The sequence below is a fragment of the Magnolia sinica genome, chromosome 10 (genome assembly GCF_029962835.1).
Source record: "Magnolia sinica isolate HGM2019 chromosome 10, MsV1, whole genome shotgun sequence".
Taxonomy (NCBI): Eukaryota; Viridiplantae; Streptophyta; class Magnoliopsida; order Magnoliales; family Magnoliaceae; genus Magnolia; species Magnolia sinica.
The window spans coordinates 77352515-77364865 of NC_080582.1; positions in this window are offsets into that span (position 1 = coordinate 77352515).

The window sequence follows — 12351 nt, forward strand, 5'->3', positions numbered from 1 at the left end:
TGTTGAGCTTGGAGCGTGCGGCGGTCTGCTGGGGCTTGGTTTTTTTTTTTAATGTATTTCCTTCCAGCATTGTACTCAACTGATTATACTAGTGGATATGTGATGATGATGTTGCCTTTGTGAATTAGGTAATCTTGTGGTTATGTTTATTGTGAGTTAAACAAAAAAAAATCCTCCTTGTAGGATCCCAGGATCGGAATCTGGCGTATGGACGCTGGGAGCCGAAAATGGGGTACTACGGAGGCTGTCGGCACTGGATTCAGCGATCGGGATTCCTGTGAATCCAATTTTAGGGTTTGAGGCGTGACACATGTGACCTATCAATCTTTACAGTAATGGGCCATCCTTGGTCAACAACCCACTTTCTAGGTCGCGCCTGCCTATCTTGCAAGAAAATGCATACTTCCAGTTCAAAAATAAAAATTTAGAGAAAATTTATTATTTTTAGTAATTTCAATTTTTATCGTATTTCTTTATTTTTAGAGTTTTAGATTTTTATTTTTTGGAAATTACTTTTAATCGTACTAGGACCCCTCTAATAAAAGTTTATGTGGACTTTTTTATTTTGGAAAAAATTAGGCTTTAGATGAGTTTTACTATTTTTGGTAACTTTTAATTAGGGTTAGGATTTTACTATTTAGGGTAATTTCGAATTAGATGTTTTTTTTTAGTAGTGTAATAGAGAAATCATACACATTACAATTAGCCATTATTTAATAAAAATATTCGAGTATTTCTCTTATTATTTTTTGTAGATTCAAGAAACTACCTTGTGAATTCAAGATTTTGCTTACCTGAGGAAGTCAAAGATCTTTCTCATTATTATTTCATGCTCCTCTCTGTGTCAACCCTCATATAGTGAAAGTCTTGATTTTTATGTATTAAGGGTCATGGTTGTCATCTGTTAAGGGGAGGAATGTGCACTCGACCCGATTCCTACACTAGAGAATGGCATGCTCCACCAGAGAATAGAGTGTAGGATAGTAGTAGTGGGTCCCACAAGTCATGGTTGTTATATACGAAATTGTCATTTTTTAAAGCTGAAGTGAATAAGAATGCCATATGCCAGAGAACATGTTGCTAGTAGTCATGCATCGAAAAAAGAACCCCGTCAGAGGGTGGTGGTGGTTCCTATGGAGGAAGGTTCCAAAGGAAGATGAAGAGGCTTTGTAACAACAACTCAAAATGGTCCTTTCACCAACTTGGCCCCATCTATGGGTTTTCAGACACCGTCTGTGGGGCTCACCATTGGGTACGTGTCGAATCCACTTCATCCATTGGAGTTAGAATTTCATAAAAGGCCATGGGCCAAAGAATGTGTCATATTCACAGATAAGGTGTACCACACCACAAGAAAATAATTAGGAGTGAACAGCTACCATTATCAATTATTGTTGGTCATAAAGAGCTTGTATCTAGATGAAATAAGTTCATTCTCATTGAACTAGCTAGCCACCAAGAGAATGAATGGATATGATCTGCGTTCAAGGGTCCAATAATCACGTGATGGCATTGGGATTGGGCTTATGAATTTTCTCCAATAAGCAAAAGTAGATATGAGAACAATTTTAAAAGGCAATGGCATTTTAGTCCTGTAAAAACTAAAAAGCTATCAGTTGGTTAAAAAAATGAAATGAAAAGGAGGCTACTCTTGAAACTGCCATACCTTAGGGCTATTTTGATAAAAATATCAATAAAACACCCACTTGAAAATCCATACATAATTGTTTTCACAAATTAACAGAGGTGATGTGTTCTCACCTTTCTTTAAAAAATAATAATTTATCATCTCCATCAACTAATTTATTAGTTATATATATATATATATATATATATATATTCTTTTATGAAAAGTTTCACAATAATATCATGATAAAAATAATTTTATTTTTTAATATCTCTCGATAAATTCCCACACTGAAAAGTTCCCGATTGGATGATTGATTGATTGGGAATGGTCACATGCATTTTTATTTTATTTTTTTGGATTTTGACCATACGAACCTTATAGTATTGACAAAAGCCCCAAAAGACTTACCTCTCAAATATATTATTTGGTCGGCCTTCTGATCACATTTTGGAGAATTAGTGGATGAAAATGCCCCTGCTGAATGTATTTTTCGGCGTATGTTCACCGCCATTAACTTCTCTAATGTATGGGCACCACCAACAACTTCTAACACCCTTAAAAAGTTTTACTTTTGCTCCGACGACCACATGTCTTAGAGATAGAATAAGCTATTGATACATGGAAGACATTTTAAATTGATTTTTTTTATTTTATTTTTTGTATAATAACATTTTCTTAGAGATGGAAGCTACTTTTGGTTGTGGATAGAGATGGATGGTCATGATTGTTGTCGTGGGGAGAAGTGATTGTCGGAAAAGATTTGAGGTAGAGAAGGATGGTTGTGGTTGTCATGTGGAAGACAAAGGAGAGAGAATTTGAATTTTATAATATATTACTTTAGTTGAAGTGGTTGTTGTGTGTTAAGGGTCTGAGTTGTCATGTGTTAAGAGTCTAGGTTGTCATGTGTTAAGGATTTAGGTTTGGTTTTTTATGTGTTAAGAGTCTTGGTTGTCATGTGTTAAATGCCTAAGTTATCATGTGTTAAGGGTTTGGATCATGGTTGTCATGTATTAAGGGTCTAGGTTGTCATGTGTTAAGGGCTTGGGTTGTGGTTGTTATGTGTCGAAGGTCTAGGTTGTCATGTATTACGGTTCAAGGTTGTCATGTGTTAAGGGTCGAAGTTGACACACAATAACCTAGGCCCTTAACACATAACAACCTCGACCCTTAACACATGACAACCTTGACTCCTAACAGCCTCAACTCTGATAACCTAGACCCTTAGCACATGATATCATCAACTCTTAACATATGACAACCTTGACCTTGACCCTTAACACTATATGGACATTGTCTGTGGGACCCACTATCGAGTATGTATTAAGGGTCGAGATTAGTTGTGAGGCCCACCATAGGATATATGTCAAATCTATTTTGCCCATTGAATTCAGAATTTAATTTAATGCCATGTGCCAAAGAATAAATTACATCCAAAAATTTTATGGCCCCGAAGAAGTTTTCAATGGTAGGTTTTCAATCTTACTATTTTCCATGGCCAAAGAATAAGTTACATTCATAGATGAGGTGGACCCCGCCACAAGGAAATAATTGGGAGTGAACTACCACTGACCATTGTTATTAGTTGTAGTAAGCCATCGTAATGTATATAATTTATCCACGCCATCTATATACCTTAATAGAACAACTTAGAACATGAGCCCCAAAAGGAGGCAGATCAAAAGCTTAAATGGACTACACTACAAGAAACAATGGTGATTGAACTCCTACCATTGAAAACTTCTTAAGGCCCATCGTGATGTCTATTTGCCATCTAACCTGTTCTAAAAGTCACATAGACCTATATGAAGGGAAAACATGAATATCATCTTGATCTAAAAATTATGTGGCCCTTAAGAAGTTTTTAATGGTAGGTTTTCAATCTCACTGCTTTATATGGTGTGGTCCACTTGAGCCTTTGATAAGCCTCATTTTTGGGCTCATGCACTAAAATGATCTTTCAAAATGGATGGATGACATGGATAAAATATATGTATATTATAGTGGGCTCCATAGAACATCTAACAGGTCATGCTGGGGCGGTAGCCAATTAATCCACGTCACGTCTCATCACATGGGTGCGGATTTCTAGCGAATGCTTTTTGCAGGAAGTTATTGGCATCAGAAGCTGTGTTGGGCCCACCATGATGTTTGTCAGAGATCCACTCCGTTCATCCATTTTTTTTGGATCATATTAAAACATGAGACAAAAAATCAGGTACATCCAAAACTCAAGTGGGTCCTACGACGGAAAACACTGGAAAGGGGTTGTCTACCATTCAAACCTTTCTGGGCTCAACCATGATGTTTATATGTAATCCAAATCATTGATAAAATGACCCAAATGTTCATAAGGTCATTACCACTAGGATAAATTGAAAAAAATAAAAATATTAGCATGATCCAAAGCTTCTATTGCCCCATGAATGTTTCAACCGTGGGCATCAACATCCATTATATATATATATATATATATATATATATATATATATATATATATATATATATATATATATATATATATTGTGTGGCCCACTTGAGCTTTGGATTTGCCTCATTTTTGGGCTCATGCCATAAAATGATTTGGCCAAACATATGGATTGGGTGGATTTCTTACAAACACCATAGTGGGCCCTATAAAGTTTACCCAGCATGCACAATCTGCTTCAATGCCCTAACGGGCGTAGCGCTTTATGCATGGGGGCAATTTCAAGGGTAAATATGTTTGATTTTTTTTTTTTTTTTAAAGGTGTCAGGAGGCTAGATATGGCATTTGTTTAAGCTTACCAATTTTGGGGGTGTTTGGCAATATCATGGGGCTAATACGGTTAAAATCCATATATTCTGTTGTATCCTATTTATGGCTATTCCGGGAAATCCAATAGGAGGGCGACATGTGACATCGTTTGAGGAATAAGAAGTGGATGAAAAGATCTTCAAGATACTCGAAGTACTTTTTGCAGGATTATGGTTGACTTAATTTCAGTTTTACATATCAGGGGATGGTCGACAGAGTGTTTTGGTTGAGTTATGAGCGAAGAGAGAAATATGGTCGAACTATTCAAAATACAAAAGGCGCGCGCGACCAAGAGGAAGAAAGTTTTGGCTGATAGAAGAGAAATCGTCATAAAAAAAATGTAATAAAAGAAGGATTTAGATAAGAGAATGATCTATAAAGACTTTTCAACTATCGTAATCGTTATAGTATTGGAAGAATGATTTGAAAGAACAAGTTGCAACGGAACTCTATAAATATTAGATGAATCCAACACAACAAAAAACACAACACAAAAACCATTCAAACAAAATTTATCAACTTATCTTTTATCTCAACTTATTCTACGAATAGCAATAATCCAATAGCGTTAATTCTTAACTGTGCTCTTTAATTATAATCCAAATATATGCTCATACATTATATTTGTTATTTATATTATATTACACAATTCTTTCAAGAGACATTTTTACAATTGATACTAGTGACCAAAGCACTGACATTCTAAAAGTCCTTTCTTGTGGATGGTACAAGGTAATCCATCTACCCTCCGACTATCACCTAATCATGATCAAATTTTATGAGTGGCCGAGTAAGCAATCAAAATCTGGACATATATATTAGATGTATTTGCTTATTTTAATGAGTGGAGTCGAAGTTGATCGATATAGAAGAAGCCACTACATTTGTTCAGGCATGCCTAGAGCAATACAAGTGACCAAAAGCAAACCGTACTTTAAACATATTCGGCTTAGAAGAAGGCCAAATATTCCATCGATGACAGTGCATGGGGCCATACACAGGTAGACCCGTCAAATCCACGGACTTGGACCAGTGAAAAATGGGCCCCACTGGTATAAACTGAAACCCTAATTACCGTACAAACTCTCTGCTCGGGCACTTACATGAGGTAGACAAAAAGCAAAGCAAAAATATAGCTACTTGCATAAAGAACGGGCTTTGGATGGAAAAAGTTAAGAGTGACAAGGTATTATTCCAGAACACTCACTATTGTGCTTTTGATTATCCATTTTACAAGCGTTGCAATGCCTCATTTAGCAAAGGAAAATGATCAGTGGCCTAAAAACACACGTAAAATGAGAATCGCTCGATTTAATCCAACGGTTGTTACTATTCATTCACTCCAACACCCATCTTTCTGTAAAACCGGACTAACGATTGCAACCTTAAAAAAAAAACAAAAAAAAAAACACGAAAGACAATCTTGATGAGAGGGACAGCAGGATTTTTGGGTTATAAATGTTCACCGTGCACCTACCCAATGAACGGACAGGATCTCTCGTGCCCGTGAGAAGATTGTTAACGTTTCACCATTGAAATATTTTGTACGGAGAAAATTACCGCTGTAGACGCCACCTTTTATCCAGCTTCTTTTATGGGCGGTTCAAAACTTAACCTCTGTAGACGCCACCTTTTATCCAGCTTCTGTTATGGGCAGTTCAAAACTTACCTTCCCAACTTAGACCTTTCAGGTATGGCTACACGGGGTGAGCATTTGAGGACGAAAATACCCCTGCTCTTCACTGCCGTTGATTTCACTCATGTTGTTTTCACTCCATTTCCTCGCTCCATTTCCACTAAGAAAGAGACAAAATCCTTTTTTCCGGCGCAAAAATCCCTCCATTGGATCGCACCATTCTCCCGTTAGATTGCATCCTTTCCAGACATCAGCATTTTCTCATTTTTTGAAAATGGTCAGTCTACTGAAGAAAGCACGCACCACAGGTATATTTTAATATATTGCCCTAAACGGAGTAAATTTTTTGTGGGCAATTAAACTGTTGGATGAAGCTAGCATCTGGGTTCTTGGTTCATCTATGTATACATCATCTGATGAATATGATAGATTACAAATAAAACATCATTGTGGGGCACAACAAGCTTTCTACGGTTGAATCACTGTTTCATTTTGTATGATCCACCTAATATTTGGATATGCTACGTACGATTTTGGGCTTAAACCCTTAATATAGATGGAAAAATGGATGAATGTCGTGGATAGTCCACATACATTCAAGGTGGGTCCAAAGCAGTTAACTCAGTACAATAAAAGCGTACTGATCAAATTGATTTCCAATTTCAAGAGTTCTTGGTCTATTTGACGTATTTCTCGGCATTATGCTCAAGTTGTCGCCGACATTCCCGGTTCATGATTGGTTGAATTCCTTGAGTAGTTCATGAATTTGACAGACAAATGATAAAGATATGACCAAGAACATCCACAGATTCATATGATGTAACGGAAAATCTATGAACCGCTTTGTCATTTTCAATAATTGCTCGGTCAACTTCACCGAAGTACCCATTGAATTTCATGTGAAGCTTGTTCAATTATGTATTAGGCTAGTTCAATTTCATTTCAAGTTCATTGAAATTCATGTTACCCTCACCGAATTTCATGTTAGCATCGCTGAATTTCATGTTTCTCTCGCTCAATTTCTAGGTTGCCTTGCTCAAATTTCAGTTTGTCTCGCTCAAATTTCAGTTTGCCTCGCTCAATGTTAATTAAGTTTGCCCCGCTCAATTTTCAGTTTACCCCGCTCAATTTCTAAGTTTCCCCACTCAATTTCTAGTTTGCCCCGCTCAATTTCCAGTTTGCCCAACTCAATTTCTAGGTTGCCTTGCTCAAATTTCATTTTGCCCCGCTCAATTTCAAGTTTGCCCCGCTCAATTTCCAGTTTCCCCCACTCAATTTCCAGTTTGCCTCGCTCAATTTCAAGTTTGACCCACTCAATTTCCAGTTTGCCCTGCTCAATTTCATGTTTGACCTGCTCAATTTCCAGTTTGCCCCGCTCAATTTCCAGTTTGCCCAGCTCAATTTCAAGTTTGCCCTGTTCAATTTCCTATTTGCCCGGCTCAATTTCTAGGTTGCCTCGCTCATTTTTTCAAAATTTCTCTTTCAATTTCTAGGTTGCCTCACTCGATTTATAGGTCGCCTCACTCATTTTCTAGTTTGCCTTGCTCATTTTGATAGTTTGCCTTGCTCATTGATATTCAAGATAAACATCTCCATCCCATATTATCTTCCGCTTAATTCCAAGTTTTTTTTTTTGCAAATCTCTCAAACTCTACTGTCACCGCACCAATAAATTCATTGACGAACATGTTCTCCCCAGGTCCATATAACATTATGTTTGTGATGGTGCCGTTAGGCAATAAAATTTGGAACTTGAACACTTCCTCTCCCGCTCATCTGAGGATTCTACTTTGCCCCGCTCAATTTTAAGTTTGCCTCACTCAATTTCAAGTTTGCCCTGCTCAATTTCTAGTTTGTCCCGCTCAATTTCCTGTTTGCCCCGCTTAATTTTAAGTTTGCCCTGCTCAATTTCCTGTTTGCCCTATTTAATTTCTAGGTTGCTTCGCTTATTTTTCCAGTTTGCTTCACTCAATTTCTATGTTGGCCCGCTTAATTTATAGGTCGCCTCTCTCATTTTTTAGTTTGCCTTGCTCATTTTGATAGTTTGCTTCACTCGTTTTGATAGTTTGTCTTGCTCAATTTCTATCTCGATTTCATATGAAGCTTGTTCAAATTCATCTAATGCTATATTGTTTTTAATTATGTCTTATTTCGTACATTATGATTCACTAAGTATCTTGTGAGCTTTATGTTTGATATGTTTTCCAATTCATGTTTGCAGGTGACAAATCTTCTGCCGGAATCCCAAACCCAACCTCTAGGTGTATACTGAAATGGTGGTTTGACAAGGTCAAGGGTAGAGTGGAGAAGCATGATAGTCGGCTAAATTTGTTTACCTAATCCCCATTTTCTTTTTTATTGCATATTTCATCATTTATATTTATAGGGGCTTTATTTCACCTTCTTTTTCTAAGATATAAAAGTGATCTGGTATTTAAGATTAGGGGGAGACGATTGCAGTTCACGGAGATAGACTTCGCCCTTATTACAGGGCTTAAGACTGGAGAGCTTACAATACCGAAAAATCGTCCCACTACGAGTATATTAAGAGACAAATACTTCAAAGAATATCCAATTTTAAAGAAGCACTTAATGTATGTGTTTGAAAGATTAGTTGACACCTATAAGTATGAGGATGTCGTGAATGTTGCCCTACTTATGATTGTGGAGTGCTTTGTTAGGGGAACCAATCCGAAAACCATGTGTAGCATGGATTATATTCACTTGGTCAACTCACTAGATGATTTATATAGCTATCCTTCGGGTAGTTTTGCCATACTATATAATGTCACAAGGAGTTGAAGTTGGCATTGTCGCATCAAGTGCTTCTCGTTACACTGTATATGGTTGCGTCCTTCCTCTACAAGTAAAAACACTTCTTATTTTCTACATGATTACAATTTATAGTCAATTGTGAATTTTTAACCTAGTGCAACATCATGACAAATATGGGCAGTATAGAGAGTACCGGCCCTAAAAGAGTGTTGTTTCGTATGTTCCTTATTAAATTCCACGCGTCATTCAATATCGAGGCTGAAAGGGTTGGAGGTACAACAAAATACATGCTATTTTCGAGAGTAAAGCTGTAAGTATATATATTTCTCTGACATTTAATTTGTTTAATTTGACATATACACTTTTTTTTTTATTAACATTAGTCTTTCTTCTTTTACAGATATTGGTAGTAATGACCTTAGAACCCATCCTGTGAGAATAGAAAACGGACGTCATTCGCTTGGTCCGTGATAGTTTCCAGGTGAGATGTTATGAAAATTGAACTATATTTTTACTGCTTTAATTCGACCGGTCCGTAATTCCAATGCCATTATAAAAGTATCCCAACTCTTACATATCCACTGATACATTTTGTAGGTTATTGAAACCCAGGAAGATGAGGAGGAGAGTAATGAAAATGATTATGAGGAGGATGATGGAGTAGATGAAAATGATGAAAAAGATGTGGAGGGAGAGGGACTGAGGGGGGATATTATGAAGCATGTTCTTTTTATGGATGAATTCAGGGTTGAGAGGGAAGAGTTGAAGAAGGAGAGAGATGAATTGAAGGAGATGGAAGAATTGAGGAAATTAAGAGAAGGAAAGAAGAAAGGCTCGATGAGAAGGAGGCGTTGCTGAAAGAAAAAGAAGCATTGAAGATGGAGAGAGAGGAGTTGAATGAGAGAGCGCAATTGAAGAGGGAGAAGAAATTATTATTTTTAAGGAGAATGAAAAGTTAGCGAAGGAGAGAGAGGAGTTCATTAAGGAGAAGGAAGATTATTGTACATAGAGTGTGCATTTTATGAGGGAGGAGGGTGAGGAGTTGAAAAAGAGAGGGGAAGTAGATGATATTGAAGAGAAAGAACATGGACATGGGGAGTTGGAGGTGCAATCGTATAGTACTACTGAGGGTAATGATTGGATGAAGCACCCATTTCTCATCCCGTTTATCGAAGGAGAACTAAAAGGGTACTGAAGCTATTATATTATAAGGTTTCTCTGTACTTGTCCTTGTCTACATTTGATACAACCCCTGCTTTGGTTTCCAAACCTGAGCAAGCAACAACTTTTACTACTTCTCCGATACCATTTTCTGTACAAATGGATCCATTCAGGATGCCATCAACACAGGAATTGAAAGAACTATAGGACTGGTATGAAGTGAACAAAGATATGACAATGGGTTATAGGTTCAATACCATATGGGTAAAGGATGCGTGGGTTGATAGTGTGATAAACATTACTAATTCTGATGTTATATGCATTGATTTACATATATTTATTTCTTATATTAAATTATAGCTAAATCATACTATCCTATGGATTAGGCTATCGATAAATATATTGATTTCCTTGAGAAAAGGCAATCTGACCTTTCAATATTATATCCTCAGGATTGCAAGTTTTGTCCCACATATTTTACAGTAATTGTTTAATTCAGACAATCTTTAATCTATTTTCATTTTTTATTTTCTTACTTGTATTGATCTTTGATCATGTTTGTAGCAGCAATGCCTTGAGGCAAGTTTGCCAATTTTGATCGCATACTGGGACTCTAAGTCAGCGTTGGAACGTGCCCCGCTAATAGACGAGATAAGCACAGCCTACGTAGTTGCTAAGCAGCGGGATAAACCATACGCCAAGGCGATTTGGTGTTATAAACGGGTAATGCATTCGTCACAAAACATTAACTGTGGCTGTAATGTGTTCTCTCATGTTTTGACTAATATATTATTTTATGAATCATGGACAGGTGTATGCGCCCGTGAACCATGATAATTCGCATTGGTTCTTAATGGTCATTTATCTTAGAGAAAGAGAGATTGTTATCGTGGATAGTTTCCACACAAATGCATTATTAAAGTACAAGGAGAAGATCAAAGCGATGACCGAGGTGCTCCTCATTATCTTCTATGCCACTGGAGACAACACTACGCTTAAAGGGAAGAAGTGGACCACCAAAGTTGATAAATCGGTACTGAAGCGGGACAATAGTTATGACTGCGACATATTCGTAATGAAATTCATCGACATATTGTGTAGCGGTCTCACCTTGACGGGAACAAACATGCAAAAATTCACCACCGTTTGGAGGAAGTTTTGTGAGATGTTGTATTATATACATTGTTTGATACATCTTGTACCATTTTAACTGAATAAAATTTATAATCAATAAATATTTATAACCTGTAATTATTCCCCACTCATGTTGTATTATCCATTTCCGAAGGGTCGTGGTTGTCATACCCCGTGTGTATGACAATCATGACCCATTGTTCGTCATATCTATGATCCTTCCCTTCAGAATTAGCGCGACCCTTCAGAATCAGCACTACACTCTTTTTCAGGAAATCACATTAATGTCACTACTTTCCCATAATCACTTCGGAATCAACGCGACCCTTCGGATTGTTTGACTAGCCTATAAAAGTGGTACTTGGGTTTCAAATTACTTTCACAAGCTAATCGAGTCATTCTCGCGTTCTTCCTTTATGGGTGATCCCTTCCCTTTCCTTAGGGATGTTGACGATCTTCTGGAAGATTAATGGCCTCCATAGGAAATTCTGAAGGAACTTTCTCAACAGAGTTTTTCAGCTCGCTGGGTGCTTATTAAAGAGAATTGTTCTTCATATTGTATTGTAGTTATGGTCATGTTTGTCAGCAGCTTTATCTTCTCTTCTGCCAGTGATAGAAGTGAGAGTGCAGCTTTAGCTTCTCTTTTAGCAGTCACAGAAGTGAGTGTAGTTTTAGCTTCTCTTCTGGTAGTGACTGTGTTATATGGGTTGTGATTTGCATGGGTTGTAGTTGTCATGTTATATGGGTCATGGTTGTTACATTATATGAATCGTGGTTGTTATGATATATGGGTCGTGGTTGTCATGTTATATGGGTTGTGGTTGTCATGTTATATGGGTTGCGGTTATTGCATGTTCACCACGACCCGTATAACATGATAACTACAACCTATATAATTAACGTAATAACCACGACCCATATAACGTAACAACCACAACTCATATAACATGACAACCACAACCATAATTACAATATAATATGAATAATAGTTCTCTTCAACGGGCACCCAACTAGCTGAAAAACTCTATTGAGAATGTCTTATTTAAGCTTGATCTTTTCAACAAAGTTTTTGGTTAGGCTAAAACAAGACATTCTCAACAGAGTTTTTCAACTCGTTGGGTGCCCATTAAAGAGAATTGTTATTCATATTGTATTGTAATTATGGTTGTAAAGGACAACTCTGTAGCTCAATGACAGAAATGGTACGCCCCTGGTCATCAA